General features: G+C 36.4%; 1 pseudogene; it reads left to right on the top strand.

Annotated features, from left to right (window-relative positions):
* Nucleotides 1-2,394: 2,394 nt before the first annotated feature.
* LOC107182222 lies at nt 2,395-2,979 on the top strand (annotated as a pseudogene).
* Nucleotides 2,980-6,122: the final 3,143 nt, after the last annotated feature.

A 6,122-nucleotide genomic window follows, 5' to 3' on the forward strand; every position in this document is an offset into this window, starting at 1 on the left:
GAGCAGTTCTAAGGATGTCCGATTGCAGCTTAGGTCTGCTCCCTGCTGGCAAGTGGGCATCCCCTGAGGGCTGCCAGGCTGTCAGAGGGATGTCTGATTGCCAGCTTAGGCCCAACCCCATGGGGACAGGCCTCAGCCAGCAGATGGTCATCCCCCAAGGGATCCCAGACTGTGAGAGGACACAGGCTGGGCTGAGGGACCTTCCTCCCCCCCACCCCCACCCCAAGTGCACAAATTTTTGTGCACCGGGCCTCTAGTGTGTGTATGTATGTATATGTGTGTGTGTGTGTATATATATATAAAATTCTTCCCCACATATCTCTTTAAGGAATAGGTTTCACTTGAACATTTAGCAAATAAATAAATATTCAATAAAACAATTATTATAAGGTCACAAATTTGAGTTTGCTTTCCTGCAGCATTAAAGCATTAAAAATGTGCCTTTTATGTCTGTACTTTAACAAGTTACATAGTGTGTGCATAGAATGTGTTTTACTACATGATCAAATCACACTGATCAGTGTGATACAATACATGGAAAATATACAGGTCACAAATATGGATTAATGACCATGAGGGTATCACAAAATATTTCATATGCTAATACTAAATGATCAAATTACACTTGTAAACTGCTTAATGTAAGATTCTCAGAACACCTGGTAATAAAAACATTTTATTATTTTTATGAATGTATAATGTCTCATGACTGCCAGAAACATTCTCTTAAATTTTTGTTTGATTAAAAAATGGCTGGTGAATATTTTTGTATGAAAAAGACTATTCAAAATAGAAAGAGACCTCTGTGCCAACTTCCAGCCCAGAGGAATTTTTAATTACAAAGACTTATTTAAATTACAAAGATCTTTTTCACTTTTGAGTTTCTCAAAGTGTTTCATAATAATATAAACTAGAAATATAAGCTGGAAAGTAGTGGGGAATGCTAATGGAAATCTTGAGTGCTATAAAACAAACTTGATATATCTTTGGCTTTAACTTCTCTCCTCACAAAAACAAACTTACTTTTAAATTTTTATTTGTGCTTATTTGTTTATTTCATCTTTTTTACAACGTGCTAAACAAGATAGCTAATGTTTAATTTTTACCCATGCAGTAACACATGAGTTACAACACAGACGAATTTGTATTTCTCTCAATAGTATCACTCTGTTATACACCTTGCAAATAGCTTTCATACACACATTTTTTTTCTATTTTCCTCACTAGCAGGTACTCAATATATACTTATTGAATGAATGAATAAATAAAGCTCAGTGTGGTGTCCTAATTTCTCTAACCAATTATACAACTTCCACCTTAACCTCTTATCTTTGAACAGTTCCAATGTCAAACCATAAATCTAATCTGCTATTGAAGACACTGTCAGTTATAATCAGCATCAGTTACATAAAGATCACTGCAATAAATTCCTCTTAGACATGAATGCTAAAGTTTGTATCATTTGATAAACAGGTATAATTCCCTTTTATTAGATAACAACACTTTCTATTTATTCTAGTTTGCTAAGAAGCCTGAAACCAAAGGTGCTCAATTCAGCTAAATGATCTTCTCCAATTCATTACTTGAAAATAATTTACTTTGTTTCAAGAATTACAATGAGTTTCCTTTCTGTAAGTACCTAGAAACCTACAATTTCCAAAGTACTGTAATATATATGATATGGGCCCTACTCTTCCACTTACATTTCTATTGTTAATTATAAAACCCAAAATAATGCAAAGACAAATGGTAGAAGAATGACAACAAGCTAAGCAAATAATAGCAACCTTTAAAAAATAACCATTTTAAAAACATCTTTATATCAGGCACTTCGGTAGATATTTTACATACACCACCACAACAACTTTGCAATGTAGGTATGATTATGCTCAAGTTAGTATAAGAAAACTGAGACTCAGCACAGGAGTTGGCAAAACAGAAGGTATTTGATAAATAACGTGTTGAATGAATAAAGTCTAGTGAAGTGCCCTAATTACACAGGTAAGAAGAAGGGATAGAACATTATATTTAAAACTTAAGTATTCTACAAAATATTCAAATTCACAGTTCATCGGTTAACAAATCTAGACTGGATTTTCCCAAATTTAAAGGTGGACTTCCCAAATTCTAAGGTAAAAAGTGATAGGGGATTTGGGGGAAAGTAAAACTTTTTTAAAATTTTTTCAAGAATATTCAAACAGGCAGTGTCCTCGGTGGTCCTGGATCTGTCTCTTGCTTCAACAGTGTTTGGATGGAACAGACCCAGAGATGCCTCTTTTTCCAGTCTCAGCCACTCTCCTGCATCTTACCCAGTCACCACCTTCTGAACTACCTCCAGGACCAGTCAACACACAGGTGTTTTGTTCTGCCTTAACTCCTTATTGCCGAACAACCATGACCTCCCAAATTCGTCAGAATTATTCCACTGAGGTGGAGGCTGTGGTCAACCGCCTGGCCAACCTGCATCTGCGGGCCTCCTACACCTACCTCTCTCTGGGCTTCTATTTCAACTCTGATCATGTGGCTCTGCAGGGCGAGGGCCACTTCTTCCCTGATTTGGCGGAAAAGAAGCTTGAGGGCACTGACCATCTCTTAAAGTTGCAAAATGAGCTCGGTGGCCGCCTTCTCTTCCAGGATGTGCCGAAGCCTTCCCAAGATGAGTGGGTGGGGCAAAAACTCAGGACGCCATGGAAGCTGCCCTGGCCTTGGAGTGGTACCTGAACTACGCCCTTTTGGAGCTGCATGCCCTGGGTTCTACCTGCGCAGACCCTCATCTCTGTGACTTCCTGGAGAAACACTTCCTGGATGAGCAGGTGAAACTCATGAAGAAGACAGGCAACTACCTGACTAACCTCCGTAGGCTGGCCGGCCCCCAGGCTGGGTTGGGCCGCTAGTATCTCTTTGAAAGGCTCACCCTGAAGCATAACAAGGAGCCTTTGGAGCCCAGAGGCCTTTGAGAGGCCCCTCTGCATTCCCCTGGTGTCTGGCTTTTACCTGAGCCTCTTCCTGAAACTACTAGCCATTCTTTTAACCACCCTGAAGCCCTTTCCCATGCACTGGACCAAGTGAAACAATAGAGCTTTTTGAAAAAATAATATTCACTCTCTCGGCAGCTTTAAAAACATTACTTAAGCCCTGCTGGTTTTGCTCAGTGGTTGAGCATCGACTTATGAACCAGGAGGTCAGGGTTCAATTCCCAGTCAGGACACATGCCCAGGTTGTAGGCTCAATCCCCAGTGTGGGGCAAGCTGAAGGCATTGATGTCTCTATCTTTGTCTTTGTAAATCAATAAAAATATTTTTTAAAAGAAGGAAACACTGAAAAATCAAACTGACATTTGAAAAAAAAATTACTTAATAGAAAAAATCTATTTGACATGAAGCTAGAGATCATCTAATCTTCCATTCCTTCTGCTCATTCTAATAAAGAAATAGGCAGCTCCCTATATAATATGAAAAGAACATACCCTTCTACCTCTTAAAGAAAAAAGTCAAACTTTCTAATCAGATATCTAAGTTCCATCATTAATATCTTTGTGTTAAACAGTGCCTTCTTCTTATAGTCCTTTTCAAAAATAAAAAATCTTGAAAGGAGAATAGACTACCATTCCTAACTTCTTAGAGTAAATGAGTGGATCAAAAATCAGAGTAACTAATAGGAAAGGACTGGGTGTCTAATGGGATGGGGTTACTGAAGGAAGATAAAGAACCAGAAAAGGAACCACGAATGCCTGAACAACTGAAAGCAAAAGAATAGGCCATTAACATCACTTTCTCTCACTTCCCCTCCTACCCCTTCAATCCCTGTCCTCATCTAGTTAACTCTCTTACTTATTTTCCTTTTCCCTTAACCACCTCCAACATCCAATTGTTTTCTTCTATTTATTCCCTAGTTTTTAACTCTCACTCCCACTTTCTTTCATTCACCCACACGGAGGACTATGCTAAAGTGAAATTTACCTATAGATTTTTCACTCTTCCTTTAAGCACCTGTTTTCTTACTGCCAGTCTTAACTACTTGTCTCCCTCATTCCCAGAAATTTCTTATTCAAAAGTAAGAAAGAAAATATCTTTTTAAACACTCCCAACTTGTCCCATTTAACTGCCACCTGACAACCCATGGTTTCTTCATTACATCTTCCCTATCCTCAAAATCTCTGATTCCCCTTTCTTCACTCATATCTATATCTTTCCAGAACTCTCATAAAGTGCCTTGAAAGCATTTATATAATAGTTGTATTGAGATATAATTCACATACCATACAATTCACCCCTTTAGTGTGTTAAATCAAAGGAGCTTAATATAGTCATTTCTTGCTATCTATGGGGACTGGTTCCAGGACCCCTATGGATGGTAAACTCCATAGTTGTGCAAGTCCCTTAAATAAGATGGTGTAACATTTTCATATAACCTACACACATCCTCCCATATACCTTAAACCATCTCTAGATTACTTATAATATTTAATACAATGTAGATAACATTACATTGTTTAAGAGTACAACTCTAAGATCCAAACTGATCACATCATTTCAATCAACTTAAATTCAGTCCCTGATTTCTAAAGATAAGGCTTAGGTTTAATATGTACTTTGTTTTTCTGAAATTATAAGAATTAAATTAAACCAGTGAAGTAAAAGATTTTTATTCTTGATGATATTTTAGCTGTTTTAAAATACTTTTTATATTCTTTCACTTTATAGCATATTATTAGAAAACCATTTTTTCCTAGTACACTTGGATGACCATAAGAAATTATTCCAGGCAAAAATTCTCCTATCTGTACATCTACTCTTCGTCTAGTTTACTGTTGTTCCTTTCTCCATGTTACTGGTTTATGTTTGCTTTTGGATTTTTTTACTTTCAGAAAGACAAAATACACATCGGTGAACAAATGTACTTTTCCATAATACTATTATCACTTTAAATAAGCAAAATAATAAAAGGTGATTCCTAAAGGCCATATTCTACTTCCTTTTAATATCCCAGTTCTTTATTCTTTACTAGTACTCCAAAATAAATGCCAATTGAAATACTTAATATGGAATTTCAGCTTAAATGCTTACAAGTTAAACAAAATCAGAGTTTTACTTAAACTAAGTCACTTTTTCCATTTTTTGTTTCGGCCCTCAGAAATGAGATATAGTTAATTTTAAATGTAAAACTTTGTACACTATGCAAATCATGTCTGTGTGTCTAAGAAAAATAACAAACTTAATGAGGAATGTTAAAAAAAATCAGAACCCATTAGTTTAAAGATACATAGGAGCAGCCAAAGATGACAAACACGCATAAAATTCAAAACATAGTGGGAAAGGGAATAGGCACCGAAACACATAAATCAGTGTTTTGAATTCTTTTTCTCTGTGGGTATAATTGTACCTTAGTTTCTTATAATGATTTATTGAGGTAAATATTCTGTATGGTTTAACAGCTACAGCTTCAAAGTGTCAGGCACAGGCTCTCCTTTATTCATGAGGCAGCTGAGAATTGGGATGTGAATTCACTTCTGTATTCTGAGACTTGGCAAAGTTTGTTTTTAAGGTCCTTATAAAGAATTCATGTTGATGCAGTCTATTCAAATGTGAAAAACACTGTGCTGTAATGAGTGAAATAGAAAACCTTTACAGTAATTCTGAAGAAAAGGTATATAAATTGAAATAAGCCACATAGAATTACTTTCAGCAAAGTAAAAAATTCCCCTGAGTTCCTCTCAATCATTTTTTCAGGTTTCAGGATGCCTATATACCCCATCATTGGATGGGCTACTAAAATGGATACTGAATCTAATATCAACACAAAAAGGAAATAAAGAGAAATAAAATTAAGTCTCAGTTTGTAATATTCACAGTTAAAAGTCTTTTAGGTTGCTTTTCAGTTTGCACATGCTATTGCTCTGGGACCAAGGTATATACAACAGCAACCAGTGATACCAGTTACACAGTAGAATGTTAAAGCTACCATAAAGCAACTTCATAGCTTGGAGGGGGCAGGTAAGTCATTTACCAAATACAGTATCTTTCCTTTGAAAGCATCATACCAATATAAGTTACACATGTATGCTTAAGGCACAGAGCCCTATCTTGGAACTCATCGATCTTATGCTTGACTATGTCAAGACT

This window comes from Myotis davidii, unplaced genomic scaffold, assembly GCF_000327345.1.
Source record: "Myotis davidii unplaced genomic scaffold, ASM32734v1 scaffold73, whole genome shotgun sequence".
NCBI lineage: Eukaryota > Metazoa > Chordata > Mammalia > Chiroptera > Vespertilionidae > Myotis > Myotis davidii.